The sequence below is a fragment of the Nothoprocta perdicaria genome, unplaced genomic scaffold (assembly GCF_003342845.1).
Source record: "Nothoprocta perdicaria isolate Ctin4 unplaced genomic scaffold, notPer1 scaffold_5, whole genome shotgun sequence".
In the NCBI taxonomy this organism is placed as follows: Eukaryota; Metazoa; Chordata; class Aves; order Tinamiformes; family Tinamidae; genus Nothoprocta; species Nothoprocta perdicaria.
Window position 1 is genome coordinate 2,075,656 of NW_020455754.1, and position 24,517 is coordinate 2,100,172.

The following is a 24,517-nucleotide window of genomic DNA, read 5'->3' on the forward strand; positions in this document are numbered from 1 at the left end:
GTGATACATGCATGTGATTTTTCTTTTTTACCTGAAGTGTATATGTACCATAGAGTGGTTTTTTTTCTTTCTCCTCAGTTTGTAATAATGTTCTGGGCTAATAAAATTCCTTTTTTACTCTCTAAAAAGCAGTAATTCAGACAGATAGGGATGACACATTTGTTCTTCACCTGGAGGTGCTGCTCGAGAAAGTCACAGGGAAAACTGTGCAGCATTTACAGGATCATAAAATAAGTCAAACCAAAAAATATTGCTACCACCCAGGGCACCAAAATAAATCTTCTTTCTCCTCTTGAAAGCTTGAGGCACTTTGTCCGTACAGGACTAGTGGCTTCTTGTATAGAGCAATGGCAGTTACAGCAGTTGTAATGCAGCATATGGAAATTTTGTCACATTAAAAAAACAGGCAAATAAAAAAGGGACCTGGAAAGAGCTTAGACCCTGAGGTTTGGGGAGCTTGGTGATCTGGATCTGTCGGGATCCAGGTTGCTGCCCCTGCCTGSTGTTTGGAGGGCAAGGTGAAAGCGTTTTTAGCTCTCGCTTGAGCAAATTTGATAACTGAATTGGGAATCAGAAATGTGGCTCTCCAGTGACATGTTCACACGGTCTATTTCAGAGTGAAATAAGCAATTCTGAAAGMTTGCATGTGATTTCAATGGGTATAAATATTCCCTGAGAGATACCCAGGCTTTCCTRACGAGGGGTGTAATGGTGCTCCCCAACCACGGTGTGGGGCCTGCAGAGCTGGGGTCTGGTCAGTGTCTCGGTGCCAGCCACGGTCCCGCTTGACTGAGACTTTTCCCACTACTGATGGCTCTTTGATACACTTTGTTTTTTTTAAAAAAGATAACCAACAACCAATAAAAACTTGTTTCAGTGGGAAAGCAGCCATCACAGAAGTTATTATCTGCTATAGGAGTAATTGTTTAGCCATATGGCAATTCCCTGCMCGTGGGGGAAAAAATGAATCAAAGCAGAGATTCAAGTGCTATTTTAGCTGAGAAGGTGTTAGGTACAGGCTTTGGCTCAGACTTGCTGTACGCAGTCCCCAGATAAATAGTTTCCAGAGTTATTCCCATGGATGGTGAATTCACACTGAGAAATAGATGAGTTAGTGAAAGACRAGGGAGGAAGACCATGAGCAAGGTGGCTGAACGCTGATGAAGGCTGCTCATGCTCTGAACTCTTCCTCAGGAGCCTGGGTTGCATGGGGCAAGGTACTGCAAGGGGCAGGGACACTTGTTGGTGCCCCCAGGCCAGTTTCCTCAGGGAATAAGATTAATTATAATAAGTGAGAGGTGAGTAAGTTCTCCTAGGACATGCTTGAGTGCCATGGCAGCAAGGAAATTGGAACGTATATGGAATAAAAGCAAGTAGTAAGTAGTAGACATGAGCATGGTGGTATTTAAGCTCTTTCTGCAGTCCCCTGGTCTTCAAACCAAGGCCCAGGATCCTCTTCAAGGGCAGCAGGAACTGGGTTCTGTCTAACAAACTCCAAGGTTAGTTTTAGGGAGGCAGTGCCAACAGGCTGGGCACCGTGTGCCGGGTCTGYGACCGCAGGCACCACCTGCACCTCCGATACACGGCCCTCGAGGCTCCCTTTCCCTGGGTTGGTCCCTGCCCTGGCTTCTAGCACTGGAATAGTTCTTTTAAAACCCACTTTAGTGCTTTGGGGAATCTCCTAATTGCACACACGGCCCTCCTTAAATATGACATTTATTTACCAGGCATGCTGTTTTCTCCTGCCTGCTCACAAACCATATGTTGCAGAACAAGCATTAAGAAATGCGCTTGGAAGCGTGCGACTCCCCACGGGAGCGTGCCTGGAACGAGACCGTGTAACCCTGGGATTCTCAGCCTCCCCTTGGCTGCTCTGGCCCCTGGGCTGTGCATCTACCTGCCGGGGAGCAGCACGGGAGCGGCCTGCACCGGCCGCTGCGCTGCCCTGCTTGTGCCCTGCGCCCTCATCTCTGCCTGCTGGGCACCTTCCACRTTTAACTCCCCTTGATTTCTTGTGATGGTGCCAGCTTTCACGGGAAGAGACAAAAGAACTTGAGTTTAGACACCGTTCTCATAAGTACGTTATTGATGCCACTTCTATCTGTGGAGTTTTGAGCCTGTTTGTTTTGCATGTTTCTAAATTCCTCTTGAACTCAGCACTTGCCTACAATATTGGGTGTTGGTAGGATGGTTATAGATATATGGTACAATATTCAGTTTTCCTGATGGACAAAAGGGACTCAAGTTTTTGTAGCGCTGCAGTTACTATATTAATAAACAATACCAATAATTGGKCCATTAGAATTCCCTGTAATAAGAATCTTAATTATTCCCTGTAATAAGCTTAATTTTGCTTCAGAATTACCACGGGTGGTCCTGGAAAAAGAAATTTATATTAAGAGSGTCATTTGCCTTTTTAACTGTAATATAAAATGCATTTAATTCTACTTTATTTCTCTGTACTTCTTTGAAATATCAACTCTTTCCTCATTACAGAGGGAAAATATCATGTAAAAACATGCAAGGTAATTAATCTTGTRCCATCATATGACTGTTTATCAAACTCTTCATTACTTAATACTTGATGACACAGAAATATTTGTCTCTGGCTGGTTGGTTGGTTCTGCAGCCTTTTTCTTTATTTTTGCAGGAATTTTGCAGRAATGTGTGTACTGTGTTTGCAAGACTGATTTCTTGGCACAGAAAACTCATTTACTTATCTAATTAGTAAGTGGAGTCTTTTCACTGTGGAAAGCCAAGTGGAAGATTAATAAGATTTCTTCATGTGAAAAATAAAATGTATTCAATCAGTTACCTGTGGCAGAGATGCTGAGAAATATGTTTAAAATATGCAGCTTAGATTTTATTTAGAGGACTGAGAAACTSAACAGAGAGCCAGGCATTAAGCATGACCCTGTAATGTCCTTATGTCTGTTTTGCAWAATATTCCCTGGCTTCCCGCGCCAGTGCTGCAGGTTTGGGAATTGCGAGCGCGTTGTGGATAGCTTGGAAGTAGTGTCCACTTCCAAACCTCGTCCTTATTTCCCCATCCGGGGTCCCACGGGACGCTGTGTGGACACGCACGGTGCAGAACTTGTGCTGCTGCTCCAGATGTTTGTATCGCAGCCCGGGCAGCTCTGCCGATGCCGGGGCAGGCAGCACGTTAAGCACATATAGACACAGCCTGGCGAGAGGAAGGGGCTCCAGGCTCCATGCATAAGAAGGGGCATAGTATTGTCTGCCTTGCTGCGTTGGTAATTGACTGCTGCTCTTTGATTCACTTCACTTAATAAATCCACCTGTGAGGCAGGATTTGAATTCAGTTCCCCTTCACAGTCACAATTTTTTTTAAGAGTTTTTTGCACATATTGACTGTGGCCTGTAGGTAGATCCATTGAATGAAGTGAAATGTGGTGTAAAAGCAAAACCTCTGYAGTGTAGGATTCAGTCTTGTGGCTGACTACACCCTCATGTTGTGTCTGTGCTTTCTGGATTTCCAGTCTTGAAAAAATAATAATAGAAATATCTGAATTGCATAAGCAATATTCACCTTCAGAAAAAGCCTTTCCTTTAATTCCTATGCACCAGAAAACACAGTGCAATCTTTTATAGAAGTGAATTGCTTCCTATTCTAATGCCAGCACGGATTTGTTTTTTGGTTTTGCTAATATTTTTGCCCATCTTTTCCTTTTTTTCCCCTTTATCTGGCACTGCACCAAGATGCTGCTTCTCAATGAGCCAGAAATAGAGTGAGACAGATGCATTGACCATGTGAATGCAGAGGGGATGAGTTCTCTAATGAAAGATAATGTACTGGGGAGAAAGAGTATTTGAATAATGTGGCTAGCAGATGTTGTGGCACTGTTCCCTTGAAGCTTACCTGAGAATTCCTTCCCGAGAAGCAAGACTACCAGCTGGATGAGGCGGCTATGAAAATGGCATTTTAAACACTGGAAAATTGGTGTATTGAGCCATGAAGAACATGACTTTATGTATCAGCCACTCCTAACATTTCCAAATAAGAAAAACTAAGATATTCATGAGTTTACCTAATCTTGGTGAGATTTTGAAGTGCAGTGAACCCTCAAAATGACTTCTCAAAGGTCACATTGCTCATTTTCATGGTATGTATTGTATAAAGAAAGAGGAGAATCACTGAGGACAGAGGATACTTTTTTAAAAAGAATTACCAATATATTTACTAAATATATTTTTAGGGGAAAAAAGCTTTACAGTACTGCAGAATTACCAATATATTTACTAAATGTATTTTTAGGGGAAAAAAACTTTACAGTACTGCTTCTGGAAAGGGGGCAAGACTTGTCCCATGCTGCGCATTTTTGCGGGATCTGAACTGAATGCATGTGCCTGCTGCTTGTCTTGAGGGTGAGTGTTGCTGGTGCAGCCACAGAGCTGGGCGCTGCGCACGCACCCGGGGCTGCTCCTGGCGCTGGAGGCACCGCGGCTGGCGGGATGTGTCCGTGGGCACTGGCCCCAGCGCCGGGCACCGCGGAGCATCCCAGCTCCCAGCAATATCTCTGCCTGCGTTGCCACTGAAATATTTCTTTTTCTTATTATTGTGGTTTGTGAATTGCTTTCAATGTGATATAGATGAGCACCATCCTAGAAAGGCTTCAGGCCTAAGCATGTGAACCGTTTACTAGCTTAACTGAKGCAAACATACGTTATAATCTAACGGGATAGGGAAGATAGGTGCCTCTGGATATGGAACAGGGACAGAAAATGGTTCTGCTAAAAGGCTGCAGCACAGAAAGGGAGCATAAAACAGACACAAAAATCAATAAATATCTGGCAAAATACTTTGCAGGTATGTGATGGAAAATATTATGAAAATATTTTCTYCTTGTGTTTTCTAAAGCCTTCTGTATTTTCACCACATTAAAGCAGAGATGATGAGCTTGTTGATACAGGGGGCAGTGCAGTCCGTAAAAACAGATCCTGGCGAATGAGAACCATTTAAAAAAGGCACGAATGTGCTCTCAGGAGATCTCTTGCAGACAGATCATTTTGCTTTTCGATTGCAAAACATTGTGCAGCAGTTTCAAGTGTGACACTCACACGCTCCCCCTTCTTTTACATTTTGTACCGTTCTGTTTTTCAGCGTGCACAGATCTCGCTGAGGGATGTGACCCTCATGGTTACAGGATGACTGAGCAAAGTGCCCTCTTTGGAAGCCTCTTCAACCTGGGAATTCTGCAGCTGCAAGAAAAATTTAAAGATATTTGGCCAGAGTAGTCACAAATAGTGGGGAGCATTGGACAGTAAATATCAGAGAGACACAGGAAAGAGCTTAGAGCTGACACAGGTCAAAGATGACAGAAATCCAGCGTTTTTCACAAGCATTGGGCTTGCTCTGGTTTGGCAGGAAAATGCTGCTCCCCTTCTATCCTGGTGTGTGGTTCCAATGAAGAACAATWTCTGCTGAGAAATGGGTCACTGCGAGGCCTTGCGGTGTATTGAGCATATTTCGAGTAGTGTTTTAGAAAGCTGCCTTTTCTAAGTCCCTTTTTTAGGTGCTACTCTTTAATTCCCTTTATAGTTACAAAGAGATTTCTTTTTGATATTCTGTGTTGCTAACAAATCTCTCYTGAATGTTGTCCTTTATACGTTGCMCAAGGAAATGTGCATGTCTAGAAGAGATGTTGCTTTGGCTGGTTTGTTGCTYGTGCAACAAATAATAATAGCACTAATAGCACTTTTTGTCCTGAGGTCACGCTTTCAAGGTTTTCCTTAGACCAACTGATCTATTTGCAGATGCAGCTTCTAAATACACGAACTTTTCTTCATATTTCTGTTATTCTCATTTTTATTATGATGGCAGAAGTGAAGGGAAAATGTAGCCACTTAGGAGACCCTTATTTGTGTAAAACCAGAGATATCTGCATAGACACATGGTTCAGCTTCCTGCAAGCCAAGTCAGGGGCTAGACAAATCTCTCTGTTCTTGAAGCATGGTGAATACACCTGCCTCTTCTTTCCCTTTGCTGCAATACTCGCTGCAGTGCAAAGTGGAATACCCTTTTCCTTTCTGAGGTAGGTCCTCTCTCCCTGTTCTCTATCTGCATTGTTTCTGTAACTAATTCTGGCAGGTTTTTTCCTGCTCCCTAATTCAAGGCTCATGGCATCATCCAGACCCATGGCATCAGCAGCAGCAACAAATCTCTCTTTCTGGCTTCCAGCTTCTCTTGTTGGCATTCTACCAAGCACAAGCCCCTGTAGTGTGGGGMAGGACACTCCTCCCTGTGCGGCCAGCAACATCAGATTTTGTTGTAAGCCAGCCCTTCGCAACTTGCATACCCTAACAGATGTACCTAACAGGCAATGTGATGTACATGGCCCGGGAGTGCTTAGTTGTTTTAGATGTAGTCCATACATACTCTATAAAACACTGATATGACTTGAATTCATAATTAGGCTCATGGAATTCTTGTAATATCCCCAAGACTTACTGAAAGGTGCTGTGTTAACTTAACCCATCTGCAAGACTAGCATTTTCTGTAAGAGGTAATTTTCATGTATCATGAATTTCTTGGAAGTTGCTTCCATCTTCATTCTTAAAAATGGGTTACAGASAAGAAAAAGATATGCACAGATTTAATTTTTAATGTGTACTTAAATTTTTCAAAAAACTGTTGTTTATATATACACTTAAAACATTTACAGAAGCAAAAGTGATTGAAAAGTATAACCTATTTAGTATAAAAACTTATTGTGAACACAAAACTCAAATCTGTTAATCTCATACTGTTCATTTCTTACTCAAGTAATCGTTTTGAAGTCAAGGAAATTACTCAACAGATGGAAATGAGGAATATTAGTCAGTCTCTAAGTGTGCTGAAAATATCAGTGGAAAACATGCTGTGGGCATCTGTCCTGTAAAAGAGCAGTTGCTCGCTCAGTGTAGATGCTTAAGCTTTTTCCTGCCCATTTCTATATCATGTATTTGGCAAACGTGAATGGTAGCCAGGTGCTCAGATGACTGTAGAAATTGCCCTTAGGCTTATACATCTGAGCTCAGTGCTCAGCAGCTCAGTGCTTATTTGTAAAAAAAGACATCTTTTTTTGCAGTGTTTTTGCTGCTCTTTCCTCAGAGGGCTGTGCCAGTGGGTTGGATCAGAGGTGATGAGAGGCTGGAGCTTTGTGTTTCTTCTCCCCATATTTTCTTTCCACTTTGCTCACTGGGGCTCAACTTAGAGTTTGTTTCTGCTACAGGAGAAATTCAAGTAAGGAGGAAAAATCTCTTCATATCACTTTGTCATCTCATTAATTAATGCAAAAGATGATCTTAATGGAAGAATGGGTCACCTTGGAGTAACTTGYAGCACTAGCCCTGTGTTTGGCACGCATTCTGCAGTGATAGTTGTGGTTGTTAGGAAGCTATGAATTCAGTTGTTTTCTAATTCCCTGGACTTGGTTGAAGCTTCAGAAGTGACAAAGGCCGTAAAGATCAAAAATGGATGGTGATAGTGTTTTTGGCATATGAAGGAAAATAGCATTTCACTAGTCATGCCAGAATGATACGTAACTTTCAGGAATGATTATCTATCATAAAGAAAAAAAAAAAGGCGGGTAATTTTGTTTTGCAAAGTGGGCTCCCGAAAGATTACTAGAGTACCTCTCACTGGATTACTGAACAGCCAGATGCTTCAGTTATTCCAGTCATTTTGTGCTTTACTTATTCTTACACAATAAGCAATTACTAGCACTGCTGTATCTAATCCTTTAAACATATGTCCCATGCCTAAAACAAATAATCAAACATGTTCCCTATCAGAGGTCACCTCTGGCCTCTCAGGCTCTGAAATTGTTTTAAACTCTCTTTTCCTCTCAGTAAGAGTTATGTTTAAGAGGTAAATAACAGAAAATTAATCCAAAAATTGTTTAAGTGATAGGTTGCTCCAGAAATGTCTACATTTAGTGAGTACAGAGAAGGACTGGGTTTGCTATTTGCTATAGAGTTGTTATTTTTCTCCCTACTTTCCCGTTGTTGAAGCATTTAAAATCCAATAATTTATCAAACCTCTTGGTTGAGGTTATTTGCACATTATTTAAGACAAWAGAATACTTGCAGCCTATCTCATCCTTCAAAGCATGTGGAAATATTCAGCAATTATTCACTGAGGGTGTAGGAGGGAAATGTTGCAAGTGTGAAGGCAGCTTCCGAAGCTCCCCAAGGTATTCATTATCCCTTTATTCCTTTGCAACTTCAGGGTTGCTCTTATTGAAGTCTGTAAATTGTGAGAACTTTATTGGCATGTGTTTCTGGTGGCTCTTCTCTTTCATTTTTCTGGGTGGCTTCATTTCCATCTCAGCTCTGTGCTAAGCTGGCTTTGGCTGAAGCAATGAATTTCTCCCCCTCCCAGCTCACTGGAACGGTGCGGGCTCTGTCTCACTTGAGTGTATTGTACAACACAGGTTGATTGAATGACACAGTTCCTTGGGGAAGTGCAAACACTACGGTTCGACCTCATTTAAGGCAAATCTTTTATTTTCCTGGTTCTTTTTCAACCGCAAGTTGTTCTGTGAGCAGTGGAATTAATGAAACCTGGTTTTCAATGCCTCTGTGACCCAGCATTGTGTCTTACAGTGGCRTTCTTTGACGTCTAATAAAATTAAAGCTCCTATTCCCACTTCTCACAGTCAGACACCCCTAATGTCGATTTTCAGTGCACATCCTTTGGTGCATAAAAATGWATTTCAGGGTTTCAGCTTTTGGATGGACAATTTTAGCTTTTCTTCCCCCCTACCTGGCCAGCCATTTTCATAAATCCTTAGCAAGTTCCTGGATTGCTTCTTAACCATGATTGCAATTAAAATGCCTTGAAACCAGCCATAAGAGGGTGTGCTAATGGATACCAACTGTATGATGACATGAGCCTTGTTGGCTTAGAAAAGTGAGTAAACAAGTGCTTTTTGGAGGGAGTTAAATTTGTACTGCCATGTCTCTTAGCCATCWATAGAGAACTTATCCACACAATGCTATTAATACCAGCCGAGGGGGAAAAGGGAATTATGTTAAAAAATACGGCAGAGAATAATTCATCTTACGGAATTCAGAAGTGGAGGCGCGTCTTTAAAATGGTGATTTTTACGTGTTGAGATTCTTGGGAGCTTTATCTATTGTGTGGGTAGACCCAGTCTCCAGAGAARTCTGCTAGCAGAAATCCTAGGAGACAGGGTTTTAGGAGTTTTAGACTGCAGCAGTTTTTGCAGCTGAGTACTTCTGAAAGTGTTATACAGGAAAAAGGAATTGCTTTAATGAGAGATAAGTATACAAAGCTAAATATAGATATGTAGATGGGAGGAGAAACAGTTGYGTGTTGAATATTTTGGTACAGAGCTTCAGTTCTGGGAAGATCTTGATGTTGAATGGAAATTTTGGGAACCTGTGGGAGATGTCAGGGCRGTAGCCCTTCCGTTTTGTTGGAAATAAGGGAAAGATAAGCAAAATAACATTGCAGGCTGCTGGTGAGATGTTTGGATCTAAAAAGTGGGTGTGCTTTCYGTTCAGATAGTTTTCAAATACGGAATCAATATTGTTGTTCCCAATTTAAAGACCAACTGAAGTCTGGAAAAAGAAGCAGATCCAGGAAAAGAACGAAGATCTGATTSTTGTTTGAGGTCTTAATTGTGAACTATCACACACCACAGACTATCATAAACTGTGAAATGTAAGGAAACTCATGTTAAAAACAGGTGTATGTTATAAATTGCTTGTAGAATTCGTCAGCAACTTCTKTTCCAGAAAAGTTTAATCTGATCAAATACAGATAACTTGACAGTAACAGAATACAAATTCTAATTTGGTCTTTCTGAATTAGAAATATTCTATGTGAAAAAACTACCTTATTTCTCTACAATTACTACATTTCAAAGACTTAAATCCCCCTCCTGGCCTAAGYAGCAAAGATGTCCTAATGTACTGTGCAAAGATGCGACTTCCATCCATTAGCTTCTGCTTATATATATTTTTAATTTAGCTTTAGAACAATTCCAAGTTAACTCCATTTTCAAGTATTTCACATTTCATTTAGCTAAGGATTCATGAGAAGCTTTTTTGCTTAAATGGTTCATGAATAAAATGTTAACTGATCCAGTTTAACCAAGGAACTATTTGACAGTATTTAGTGAACAACTCAGTCCTAAGAGTTTTGTGCTTAAAGAAGGGTTAATGAAATGGTTCTTCTAGAAACCCTCACCATGTTTGTCAGAGTCTTATTCTGTATGTATTAAAAAAAAAAAAAAAAAAAAAAAAAAGAAAGCCTTATTTCTATGATTACACAGCTTTTGTCAACTTTAGTGACTACTGTTTTGGCTCAGATTGTTCTGGAGAAAGCAGCAGATAGCATTCAAGCAGAACAGATACAATACAATGAACTGTGTCAACATTGAGAAAACCAACTGCAAACACGGGCAGYGTGGAGTCAGAATGCTGTTATCTTTTAATAACAGTGGGAAACGTATTGGTTATTTACAACTCTGCTTTTCACAACTTTGTTAACTGAATGAACTCTTGTCTGCTAGCAATGACCAAAACTCTTCATAGGGGTTAGAAAATCTGCTGAATCCAGCTCTTGCAGCCTGTCACAGTGTCGCATCTCATAAAACCTGGAGTGCATCTGTAGCAATCCCCTAGCAAAGATCAAGTTTTGACTATAAAACCATATTCTCCAGAGCTCACTTAAGGTARACTTATCTGTTGTCAACACTTACAGGTACCCAGGTAGAATTTATTGAGTTGCATCAGTTGGTAAGATGGAAAATAGCATGTGTGACCTTAGACGTTTTAGACACATCAACTCTGAACTGCTGACGTGGTCCATGAAAATAACACTGCTTCCCATCAGAGGAAATGATGTTAAAATTGAGGACTCAGTCTTGTGTTAGAATTCCTTTAAAGACCTCAGTATTGTGCCTGAGGGAAGTCCACTACCACAGATGCCAACAGTGGCAATATTGGGAATAGAGAGTGGAAGATCAAAAACCAGGATGTGAGCCAGAGATGGGACATGTGCATTACTGTGATGAGTTAGTCTGTCCCTCACAACYAAGAGGAATGCTGCTTAAAGTAAAGCAGCAGGGTCTTGCTTTAATATCATGGTTACCAGTCACAAATCTTCCCTGGGGAGAAGGATTTCCCCTGTCTGGCTTGATAGCTGTCTTTCGTGGCCTTCGATGAATGCTTGTAGGACTGGCCTTAGCGTACACTCTGAATATTCACAAACGTGCATACTTTATTTGCTTTTCTTCTCCATTCAAATGTTGCTGAATGACTGTATTTTTCACAAAATCCCTACTCGGGATCTCTGGCAGAGCTGCAGCCTTTTCTAGCCAGCACCTCTATTGTTGATGGGCTTTTTCTCCAATAATTCTAGCTAAGAACTCTTGCAATGTCTGTGAGCTACYGCTGAAGCCAAGGGAAATAACTCTTCCCTTTTGGCCAGGAGGAATCTTTCTGTTGTCGCTGTCGTAGTCTGGTGTCTTGCAGTCTGGTGATGTATTGCGGAGGACAGCATGAGAAAAAACAGACGTAAATCTCTTGCACTTACCATTAAGCATGCGCTCAATTTCTAGCAGTCCATTCTGCAGAAATCCATGGAACTTGGCAGTTTGGATGGTTCCCTCTGTGGAATGGAAGTAGGCAGAGCATTAGCCACCTTTTGAAACTGTTCAAGTGTACTTATTGTCTTATGCTCATGAAATTAGATATAATCACATTCTTTTCCAGGAGATCTCCTAATTCCTGTGGCAYTTAGTATTCTGGCCTTTCTCAGTTTTCATTAAGTTTTTTTTCCATTGAGGTGAAACAGCAGCCTCCTAGCAGACACAGCCCTTCTGCCAGTCTTGSATGAAAGGTCTCTGTTGCACATGGCACTTCTGAACCAAATTTGAAGACCTGAGCTGCTTTGATCTCAAGGTGAAATCAAGTATTTGAGTAAGGACCAGCTAAAAATAAAGGTACTGGAAAGATTAGTTGCTAATTATCGTTAGTTATTGCCCAAAATGCTTGATAAAAAAATGCCTTAACATTAAAATTTTGTTTGAGACTTGATAAAAAAGTAGAAAAAAAAGTAGATTTTTTTTATTTTAAGAAAAATGCAGTGTGTGAGATATATACATTTTTTTCTGTTTGTATGTTTGCATGTTGAGCTTTAAATATTTGACCAGTTACTATGGTTCTGAATGAACAAATTGTGATGGCTCTTTGAGTTTCATTATGTACTTCTAAACTGCGACACGCATGCTTTCATGTGATGTGTTGTTCAATGCATTACGTGGTCGACCTGTTGCCATTTTYCTCAAGGTCCTGCTCCAAGGGCACTTCCATTTGCTGGAAAGTCTTGATTGTTTTTGCCGTTATTTCTTCTCATGACTTTCATTATTGTTATTTATTATTAATTTATTTCTGTGGCACCAAAAATAATTGTAATGTATCATAGACAAAAAAAGCTTGTGATAACAAGTACTAATAACTAATTGTATGCAAAAAAGGCAAAAGAAAGAAATGTATCTAAATCTGGAATGGGAATCCTGAGAAGGTCTATCTTGACAATAATATGATGAATTAACATGAAAATAACATGTATGCTGTAATAGTTTCCGTTTGTCAAATAACCTCATCCAGTGCTGCTGTAGGATTTAGTTACAGCCAGTGGGTCAGGGCAGAGTATCTATTGCTAATAACTCAAATATAATCCCTTGATAAGGTTCCGGCTTTACTGTGSACGATGAGTGTCTGTGTGATCTATGAAGAGCCAAGACAATACCCATCTTGATGTCTCAACACTCTGTGGAAATAGATCCTTGCAAAATAGAAAATCTCAGCTCTTTTCCTTTCATGGTTCATTCCTGGGTTTATGGTTGTAGGATGGCCTGTCTTTGAAACTCCTGTATGCTAACTGACTGCCATATCTGTTCTCAGATCTTCTGTAGATGGCACCCCTGGGCCTTCTGCTTTAGGGAGAGATGAGGTTGTGTTTGCGTGCCGGGTGCTGTGGTCTAACCTTTGCTCCTGAGCATGTTTCCAAAGCACATGGCACTACACCATGAAGCTCCCTCCTGGGTCAAGGGAATGACGACAGGACCAAGCAAGATGATGATCCTGGAAATCTAAAGAAGCGCTGACAGCGAGGTGTCCCCTAACGAGTGCCTGTGTCACCTGCAATCACTGTTCCTTGGCTCACACCCCCTCAATCCGTGCCCTGCTTGGAGGCCTACCGTGTYCTCCTATCTAAGGCTCCTCTGATGGTCTTGTCTCCTCAGATTGCTGATGAGCAAGGCAGTAAGATAGATTGGGGTTAGCTAGACTCCAGTATTAAATTAAGCAGATCCTGTGGGACAGCAGTGGTGTGTGTGAGGTGGATAGAGAGCTGGCCTGCCGAAGCAGTGTCAGAAGGAAAGCACAGGGCTGCAACTCGGTAAGATTCAGCGTGGGATTTATCTTGTGATGTTTTCATCTGTAGCTGTGCCTGGAGATGGAGGAGTAGACTCCTYGTGATGCTCACCCATCTCACATGCCTCTTGTACTAGATAAGAGGGCACTGTTTAGCAGCACATTATTTTGTTCCTCTGCTGGAGGAGAAACAGAAGCCTGATCATTCTGAGCAATCTCATATTAAATTAACTTTTCTTTACAGCTGTTGACCTTTTGTTAAGCTACACACAGAAATGGAACTACCAGATTCAGTAATACTTCTAAACAATCAGATAATAGTTATTAGAATAACTAAAGAATTGAAAATTTTTTTGAAAAGTSAAATCTTTTAAAAAAAATTTTATTGTGTGTTTAATCGTGCGTAGAAAATCTAAATGGGAACATAAAATCCCTTCACCTCAAAAATGTCTTTTTCATTTTCAGAGTAGATTCTCATTCATTGTAATGTGTGTTTTGATACACTTTAGGYAGTAGGGAATGTTAAGTACAAACATATTTAACTATCAGTTTTCTGTTTTTACTTCACATCAACAGATACAAGTGAAAAGTTTAATCCTGTTGAATCCACTGTTTGATATAAATCAATCAATCCAAACAAATGAACAAAAGAAAAAAAAAAGAAAAGATGAGAGAATAACTGGAGAATAACTGGAAGAGACTGCTAAATTAACAGACATAGGTGGGAGTTGAAAGAGGGCCGTATGGCATGTCAAAACAGATGWCTCGTGGTAACCAAGTAGTGTTTTCTCTTCTGCATTTTAAAGTCTTGGGTGGTGTTGCTTTAGACTTGGGACTTTATTTCTGATTCCACACTGATTTTTGTAGGGTTTAAATAAATATATTTTTCTGTCTGGAGTAAATAAATGGTGTAATGGTACTGATGAAGTCATGTCAGCTCCTATAAGCTCACTGTTCGTTTCTGAGTTTTCCTAGCRTCAGCCATTTTCTTTTTTTTCCAGCTCGTTTTTCTCTAATTTATACCACCCAGGGCATACCTATCTGTCATTCTGTTCAAACCTATAAAACTCAGATACGTTTCTCATATTGTACTGGTGAGGCTGTATGTTAAATTTTAATACATAATATAACTGTTTTGGAATACAGAGCCTGTGCAACGCCGTATAGAAAATACACCTGAGTGTGCTATAACGTGAGAAACTAATTCATAGTTATTCCTATATCTTCACCTCACATAACTAATCTTATCAGACTTCAGTTTCTAGGAGTAATGTTTTCTGTGGGTGCTTGCACTTGCCAGTGTTGATTTTCATCAAAATGCCATTCCGTCATATTTTGAGATATTCATTGAGGCTATTTTTATTCATTTGGCTATACCATTCTGGGTCTGACCACACTGGCCTGATTTTCTTCTCATATATATTTTTGAAATTTAGAAACCATTGATACATTAGCATGCTTTGCAAATGATTGTAGGGCTGTGCAGTACTTACTTGAGAACAGCATTTGTATTAGGCTACAATAGGAGGTTAAAGTATACATATTATGTGGTTTTAACCATGCAATGAATTTAGGTCAACTATTTTTAGTATTAGACATCAATTCTTTAGCATTTATTTTTGAAGGAGATTAATGTTATTCTCCTGAATAAAGATCTGGAGAGTCCTGAGAAGTCCTGAAAACTTAACAGTGGTTACTTCTAAGGGTGATTTCCGGACTCAACTTGTATTTTCCAATTCTTCAAATGTCCAGCTGATGTCACTGAAAAATCTTAAGTGTAAGTGTGCACACTGCTATGCTCAGGGATGTTTGGGAAAGCAAGGCATTGAGAAAACTTGTGCTTAGACTAAAGGTTATATGGCTAAAGCAGYATGTTTTTTGGCTGGCAGGCTGGGATTGCCCTTAAGTCTACATCAGTTTTTGGGTTTGGGCATCTTGGAGCTCAAAAGGTAATTTGAAAGACATGTTTTTGAAAGCAGTTTAAAATTACAAAAAGAAAATGATGAGAAAGGTAAGTCAGGTTGGAGTGTGGGGGGGAATTGTTTTGAAAAAGAAGGCTTCCTCCTTGAGAGGGAATTTATTTTCTACAAAACAGTCTTTTGTGCGGTCTTCTATAGACATTGCCCTTCTGCCTGCAAATAGGAAGTGGTGGTGACTTCTTTTACTCTTTCATGTGCACCTTCCTTACCCATGTCTGATTTCAGCGAGTTATCTTAGGAATATGTAACTGGACAATGGCTTTCCTTCCACTGTGCAACTCTCTGAAATAAGGGTTTTTTTTTGTGCAAATGCCTTTTTTTGGCAAAAAGGAGAGCAAAATAAAAAAACAAAAACAGGGAGGGATATTTGAAGAGAAACAGTACCTAAGTACTTGAAGTGCTATATTGAAAACATATTTGATGCTCAAATAGTTTTGAGGGGAGTATAAACCTTTCTTAAAGATAAAGTAAATATATATTTGGATGTGACATTTAGGGAAGAAAACACTGAAAGCCAATAACCAGCATTTAATTCTCACTGCGYTGCAAGTATGACCTTCTGGGGGGAATGCTTTCTGAGAATTTAACATGACAAGACATGAAATGAAAGAATATCTTTTACAATTCCTTTGCCAACTCTGAAAACATGGGAGCTTTATCAGCCACAGTCTTTCAGGGGGTGAAGCAGCTCTGGGAGGTGTGACATGTTTTACTCCTCTAATAATTAAGGATAGAAGATGACAGCTTACCTGTTTTTTCTTGCACAAGCTGCTGCTTAGTTGTTACAGGACACACCACTGCATTTTATAGGCTGGCAGGCCTTGGGGTTGCACTGGCTGATAAAGACCTTAGTACTGTCGGTGGTGCATGTGTGATAAACTTGGATTGTTGCCTTTATGAATTTATATGACTTGACACCAATAGGGAAGGGAGGCTATATGCATTACATACGTTTTCTTTTTCTATTAGTTCTTAATCCTCTGMACGGTACTGCAAAATGAAAAGGGCTTTTTAGCTGACAAGCAACTAGGGCTTGTCAAAAGTCAGGGCTTATGATGCACTGCTGCTTCATATTAAATATTATTAAATATCTACAGCGATAGATTGACAATGGTAGAATAGCACCTTCTGTCATAATAGATGGCCCATCCTAGGAGATTATTAACTCTTATGTAGTACACTTTTGCACTTAAAATCAAAGTCCTACTTCTGCTTATATGAATTTACCGCTTCATTGATACTATATTTGAAAATGGTCTTGGCAAAAATATAGTTTTCCACTGGCAAAAAAGTCCTTCAAAAGGAAAATGTGACAGTGACTGCTCAAACTGACCAAGTTGAATTAGTAAAAGGGCTCCTGGTGCAGAGGGCTGTCCAAGTGCAGGAGCAGGCAAGCTGCGGACTCACCCTTGTTGATTAGGGTATCGCATGGATTTTCGCTGTGCTCCTTCGTCACTACCACTTTCTGCCAAGGAGGGTGTCCCTGGCATTGCACGTGCATATTAATACAAGGATGACACACGCCTGCTCTGGTATAGGTGAAGTTTTATTTAGTTCAAGGATATTTCTTGAAAACTGAGTATGCACTGCTCTTGTTTCGGGTGACATTTAATTTATGGGAGATAASGTGGAGCCTGACAATGTGGAATGAGCTCACAGTGTGTGAGTGCTCAGGTTCTGGATGACCTTCATTTTCCAGAGTAATTGTTCACTTGTACTTTTTTTTTCCCCCCCGGACATGGAAACTTAATGGATTATTTTAGAAATATACTCTAACCTGCTGCTTTGGAGATCCTGCAGTGTTTGCTGAAAATCAGTCTGTGCTAGTAAAAAAAAAAAAAAAAAAAAAGTTGGTTCCTCTATGTTTTTAATCACTTTACATTTCCATGTACACTAGCATCTGAAAATTCGAAAAGATCCTTTCTACAAAAGCTCCTAAAAGGAGTTGCAGTTCCTCTTTTTTTCCTCTCTGTTTGCATCCTGTGTCTTTGGTTTCATCAGGGATCGGTGACATCTTTCAGGAGTTGGCAGCCACTGGGTCCCTGACCCTCTCCTGCCAGCCCTTGGACTTTCTTCCCATTTAAAAGCCTTTATGAGAACAGGAATTARGTGCAAGAGGTGTTTACTCTATGTTCTCAGTTTTCAAATACTATGTTTTCTTTTCCAGCAGGTAGAACAGGGACAGTAACAGTCTTAGGGCCTTTCCCTTTGTGCTTGGCCCTTTTGTTCCTGCTCCAACCTTGGTGCTGGTGGGATCCAGGGGCTGCCTCGCTGCTGGCACAGGGAGCTCAGGGCACAATCATGAACMTGCTGTGAGGGTGTAAGGGGGGTTGATTTTGGTGGAAACACTTCTTTGAGGGATGAGGTTTTGCTTTGGTCAGCATCTTGAAAACGTGCATTACATATGGACTTAATCCCCCTGCCCCTAACTCTGGGCATAGCAGCTGTGTGGCTTTTAAAGCTATGTTTGCTGACATGCATTTCATTAGCATATAGTTTATAGTGATACTTTCGTTCTTTTTAAATTACAATCTCTCTCCATGAGGCTATGCATCTAACAGCAATCCCAGAAAGAACATCTAGTCTAGAACTCTGCTTTGAGCAACAGCACCCAGATCATAATTTACAATTTGATTTAGGAATCTTTCATAGTCTAGGCTTAAAAGATGTAATGAATCTTTCATGATGACCCTTAAAGAGTATGCTCTGACTCCTCACTTCTTCCRAATCTATTTCATACTATTGAATTTCATCTTGCTGATCTGGAAGCATTTATTGGTATCAGTTTGAAAGCTCATCCTGTCTTCCAAAGCTCTTTCAGTTCCTCTCATACAGGTATGTATAACCTGCATATTTTCAAAGTGTGCTGTTTTATAAAAACATCTTGATCCAAGTCTAAATGGAAWTGTTAAAGAACTGATCTTGGAACAGACACTGTGGGATTTACTTGAAATGCTAGTCCAGTTTGGCAGCAAATCACCAATTGGTGTTCTTTGAATGCTATTTTCCATTCTGGTGAGGACTGTTAATGTTGTGAGTTTTGCTGGCCTCTTTTCACTAATATGCTTATTAGACTGCTTATCAAGATGCAACACATCTAACATTGTTCCCTTATCTACTACCCTGAAGGAAATTCCATCTATTTGATACAGTCTGTCCTTGTCGAATTTATGTCAGCTCCTTTTCTTTATTCCCTCATTATTTCTCTTAGCCTCAGAAATGTTTATTACATGTGTTAGCATCTTTAAATACTGCAGCTGAACTAACTGGTCATTGATTTCCTGGGATGCCTATTCTCCTTTTCCAGGATTAACATAACATGTGACATTCTGCAGCCTTCTGGGCCATTCCTCCTTCTATAAATGTCCCTTGGATGCTATAGTGACCTTGTTGCTAGTCCCTCAAGGAGTCTGTAGCGAAGCTGCTGTCACATTGTGAATTGAAAATGTCTCTATTTTATAAATATTCTTTAACTTTCCCCACATCAGCCATTATTCTTGCTAATGGAGTATAAGACCTTCCCACTCCACAAATGTTCAGGTCTGAGTTGCCCAAAATTTTATTAAAAGAATAGAATAGAGTAGGTTTTCATTTAAATGGACACCAGTTGTTTTTCTGAAATGGCAWCTCATCCTCATGAGTGCAAGTTCTTTACAGCATCAGCAACGTTGCTCTAGTTGGTTTATTAACTGCTGATGGGGTTAATTTGGACAATTCCAAAATGCTCGTGACCATCATTAGGAAAGTTTTTGTAAACCCCATAGTATTAGCATTGTGTTTTTTTTTTTTTTTTTAAGTAGTAACAGGCTTAGATGAAGCTTGATTAAAGTGAGTTACGAGGCATCCTGCTTTATTTGGCTGTTTTTCTTCTCTTAATGACTCCCTGTATGCTAGTGTGTTTGGAGTTTGCATCGTAGCAGCCTGGGCTGCGCCAGCAGCTCAGAGCTCCCCTCTCCGAACACCTCTATAGATCTGTGTGGACAAGTCACCTGCAGATTCGCTCCTTTTTCACTTGATCAAGKTCCTCATGAGACAGGTTTATGGGAGCATAGCTTGTTAAGGTTTTACTCAATAATCAAGCCATTGTCAATAAGCAATAAGTGTATTCTTTGAGTGAACAGATATGTTTGTCATGTCTGCCATGGAGCGTACAGGAGAGGAGACCAGGAGGAGACATTAAAAGTGGGATTATGCAGTAGAGTGCAGGCAATAAAAATCATCAGAAGTTTTTTGCATCATCTGAAGTAACACTGTTGACRTTTTCAAATCTCAAATTATTAGAAGGCATTTTATCTACAGTAGTTGCATCTTGAGATTTCTCTAAACATTTTACATGTGTTTTCYCATAGTTTATGCATTTGCCAAGACACAAAAACAGTGAACTTTGACTMCTTATTATAATAGTCATTTAATAGTCATATTCCTTATACAAATTTGTCTTTTGTTATGCAGTATATTTTGGAGCGTATGTATGAAACACTCAGGAGGAGAGGAGTTGTATTCTCTCAGCAATGCTCAGAAGAGAAAGAAAAAGCCTCTGTTTTTACAAATAAGTGGAATACATATGTCAGCAAATCCATAAGCAGCATAARGGAGCTCAAAACAATATTTATCATTATTGTACTGTTTATTTGCCTGGAACTCTAATTTAGAACCTGTGCTTTGAAGCTGCAAAATTTTCACAGCTATTTGCGTGTCCAGTATTTTAAGGATTTCTTTGCATCCACTACTAGAATGCGGATTTCAGGAGTTTTTTATTTAATTGCTGTTTTTATATGTTTTTAGTGAGTCAAAGGCATACTCTGTTTCTTTGTACTGTTTTGTTTGATATTGAATCTCTGGAAGTTTTTGAATAAAGTTCTTTAGCGTTTTTTGAGTTTCGAGGCAGTCAAAACATATCTTTCTTTTGAAAATCCTATACACTTTTTTTTAAACATAGATAACTCTAGAATGCTTCAATTTCCATAGAACATCTGGTCTGAACATTGCCTGGATGTAGTTGAGAACACTTGTAGTTGGCTGTACATGTGCTGTGAATGATGTTGCCAAAACCACTCTTGAGGCCCTCTGAAATGTTTGTTCTACTTTTTTTTTTTTCCTAAACATCTTTCAATACAGATATTTTGATAAAGAGTCAGCTTGAAGAACAGTGCAGGGAATTTCCACCATCCTCTCAGTGCTATTAGGCCAAGTAGATAATGGAGGAATACCTTGGATGAGAACTGCAGAGCACAAAGAGTCAGATGGAGTCCTAGGCTTTCTTGGATGGATGAGGACTGAGCTCTGCATGGACTGTATCACAGTGGGCTGTAGGACACTGCTCTGGACCACAAACCAGGCTTCTTTCCATGCTTGCACAGGTGRCTTGCACCTTTGGATTTCCAAGGCRTGGTGGCCCTCATGCCCTTTACTAGCACAGTACCAGTATTGAATCCTCTGAGCAGCTTTAGTTGTTTTGCTGTGTGTTTCTACCCCCATTTTCTTGCAGGTAGCTGTTCTTGAAAGGGTCTGTTCTACAGCTACTACAGGGTATCTGGCTAAGATGGCTTAAGTGCTTAGGTGCATTAAGGCCCAGATTCACATCTTTCTCATGTGAGTAAATGAGTTCCAGAAAAGTAAACGGAATAACACTGTAAAAGTAGCTGTAGAAGCAGAATCAGTGCTAATCAGGCAAGGTGTATTAAAAGATTATGGGTCAGTACTCTAAGGGTGGATCAGCAGCATTTCGTTGAAGGTAATGGAGCTACAGTGAGCTGGACCAGCTGAATACTTGGCCCTAGGTCACACACAAAAAATGATATATGCTTATTTTGCCTGAAGAATTTGCTCTGCTTTGAAGCTTCTAACTGTGAAGGGTTTTAGGTGGCTTATCAGTAAGTACTTTTTCACCATGAATATCTGCAGTGGTTGGAAAGTTCACGACTTCCTCAAGTATTTAAACCTGCTTTAACACTTCAGAAAATTCTTTTTACTTGTACTTCTATTCTGTCCTTTTTTTTTTTTTGAAATTATAAAAAGCGAATGCCAGAAAACTTCATGTCTTGAGTCCAGTCAAGAAATGAACAAGTCAAGGCCTCAATAGCCATGGTAACCTGATAACATTGCAACATTTTCTTATCTATTCTTGCTTTCCTTGCTGGTTTTGTCATTGTCTGTAATGTGAAATGTATTATATTGGTCATGCTGTGCAGAGTTAAATGGCATCTAATGTTASCATCTACCAACATTCAGGAACTTGGATCAAGAAATCTGAAGAAGGTCTTAGTATGATTTTTCATTATTATAGTCTKTGCAGAGCTTCGTTCTTTCACAGAGAGAACAAAAGACAAAATTTGCCTTATGGGGATTTTGTTATAGTGTATTTTACTTCTGATGCAAAATTTTGTTAGCCCAAAAAATAAAAAGACTATCAAAGTAATAATAATTCTAGTCCTAATGGAAATATCAGCTGGAAAAATAAGAGTTTTAATTCGATTAATGCAGGTACTTGAAGAAAAAAAGAGAACCTTAGAAACTATTGAAATACCACTAGCTAAAAGGTAAAAAGCCAAGACTGTAACCATTTGGTTAATAATTCTTTTCTTCATGGAAAAATGAAATGAAGTCAAACTTCTTAATTTATTGATCTTCTACCAGTAGTCAGAATAGAAATTTTGGTCCTCGTTGGTGCAAGGCTGTCATGGAAGGTGGGCTCGATGGAGCCGGGTATGTGAGAACAGTACTGAAGAGGCATCCACCAGCCAGCTCGGTCCTCTCTGTAGTGCCTTCTCTGGGGGCTCCTCTCCATCACGCCCGTCCCAAGGTATTTGCAGATTCTATTGCGGATTTCATGATGAAGAGGAAGAAAGCAGTAGATATTGTTGTCTTTGCTCTAGACAAGTGTGTTTTTCTCATAAGGATGTAGACCTCTGGCYTCCATCTCATGAACACGTTTTTTCATCGCAACTAAGTTGCACATCACTCTCTCTATGGTAGCAGAGCAAAGTAAAGTCATTTTGTAGGCTCATTGCCCAAATTTTACTTTTAGAATTCAAGACTGAATATTTCCATGGAATTCAATCCTTGATTTCTTCTGCCTTTGCTAAAAAAAAAAAAAAAAAAAAAAAAAAAAAAAAAAATTTGCTCCAGGACAATGACTGTTGTAGAGACATCTCTAAAGCAGAACATTTTGTGAAGGGCTCTTAATGATAGTTATATATAATTTATTGAAATTTTAATAATACAGTACTTTTTTGATAAACCTGTGGCTGGAATTTGAATATCTTCTCTGAAAAACTAGAACTATTCAGTATTTTAAATAAAACCTATATTGTAGTCTATATCAGAAAGATATTTGCAGTGTTGCTTTGCCAAGAGCACCATGGAGGAGTCTCCATTGTGCAGCAAGAGTAGGTTCCTGCCATCTTCCCTCTTGCACTTTTCTGATTGTATTCATTTCTGCAAAATGAATATTAATGTTTCTGCTGTGTTTAATAAAGTTTGTTCCTGATTGATTTTTTCCCTTGAAATTAATTCCCCTTTTCATTTAATTAATTTGTAGAGATTTTACTTCATGTAAGTTAATTACAATTTTTTCCTTTTTAGAAGGAAAAATGTTCATATGATAAATGTTATTATTTTAACAAGTATAATGAGGGCACACAGTGGCTTGAGGATAATTTTCATTATCCTTCTCGTGCTGCTCTTTAAATATTGTGGACAAGCTTCCTTTATATTGTAACGCTTCAGATTTTCCCTCAGCTGAGGTGTGAGGTATTTACATGCACACTGAATTTACATATCCTGATTGGATATGTCATGCATAGCTAATTCAGTCATGTCAGCACTAGAGATGAATAGAATTTATTTTCTGGATTCAGTGCTTTTAGTTACTAAGCTCAATGAAAAAAAAAAAAAAGCTCATGAGCTTATTAAACTCAATGGGGAAAAAAAAGCTAGGATAAGTATTTAGATAAGTGCAGATGTTTACAAATGACATAAACAGTTTGCAGCAGCAGCGTGAAATAAAGGTCTTAGCCTATGGGTTTATTAATCCCATAGAGGTCAAACTGAATTTTACAAAAGAGTTTCAACCATTGACACAGAAACTCTAAATTCACGCGAGGTGACTTAATGGGAGGCACATCCATTTATCATAGGTCCACTACGGAGCTATAAATTAACAATATACTAATGCAAATGACATGGGTAATTAATAATACTGAGGATGACAGGAATTCAAGATGAGTGGATTTTTTTAATATAGTTTTCTTTTATTTCAACTACTTTTTCAGAGTTTTGCTTATTAGTAGAGTGAAGTTGTCAAGAGGAGCTGGCCACCCGGCAAGGGCTGCACATCCCTGTGTGAGGGATGGGCTCATTTCTGGGATACAGGTGCTGGGCAGCACAGGGCTACAGGAATTTCAGGACCTCCTGGCACCTGTTTTGCTTGAATCCTCCCTTGGATGAGCTCCTGAAACCGCCTGGGCACAGTCATGTTCAGATCAGATTCTTGGGCTGAGGCTGCTGCAGCTATGTTACCTCTGGACACTGCTTAGCCCTGGTGCTGGATGCCTTTGAATMCATGCAAGGGATGCCTTTGAGATCAGAAAAATGCTATTTTCTGTAGCAACAAACCTACTATTTCATTTGCYTAAAACACTCGCATCCAGTATGTTTACACAAAGAAAGTCCTTTAAAATAGTATTGAGAAGTTCCACTTCCCAGAGAAGGGCTATTCTAGAGAGCAACACCTTTTACGTCTCTCTTGTATGTGCTACTGTCCATTTSTTTTCTTCCCAACAGTTGTACTACCAACACAGACAAAACAAACAGCTTAGGACAGCAAAAACATAGAACTCTGGTTTACACGTGTGCAAATCAGGAGATGCTATACTGTTGTTGCTGAGGTTGTGCTTMAATTTATACAAGTTGAAATCACTCTCTTGGCATTCTTCGATTTTCTACAGAGCAATGCAGAGGTTTTTGTTGTTTGGTAAGGATAACTCCTCCTGAAGGGATTTCACTTGCATTCCTTTGATGAAAAATGTGAAGATGTATGGACAAAAATAAAATTGGCAGCGTTTAATAGCCATTGTATACTGCAGATACTAAAAATATATATTCTTCTCCTTGGTGGTAATCAT

At 39.6% G+C, this 24,517-nt stretch overlaps 1 long non-coding RNA gene across 1 annotated transcript in view; it reads left to right on the top strand.

The window, feature by feature from the left end:
* The window catches only part of LOC112954268, a 45,272-nt gene extending 24,736 nt beyond the window's left edge, over nucleotides 1–20,536 (top strand). Inside the window, exon 2 of the long non-coding RNA XR_003250678.1 lies at nucleotides 19,845–20,536. This is a non-coding gene — a long non-coding RNA (uncharacterized LOC112954268). The remainder of the gene's footprint in view (nucleotides 1–19,844) is intronic.
* The last annotated feature ends 3,981 nt before the right edge of the window (nucleotides 20,537–24,517 follow it).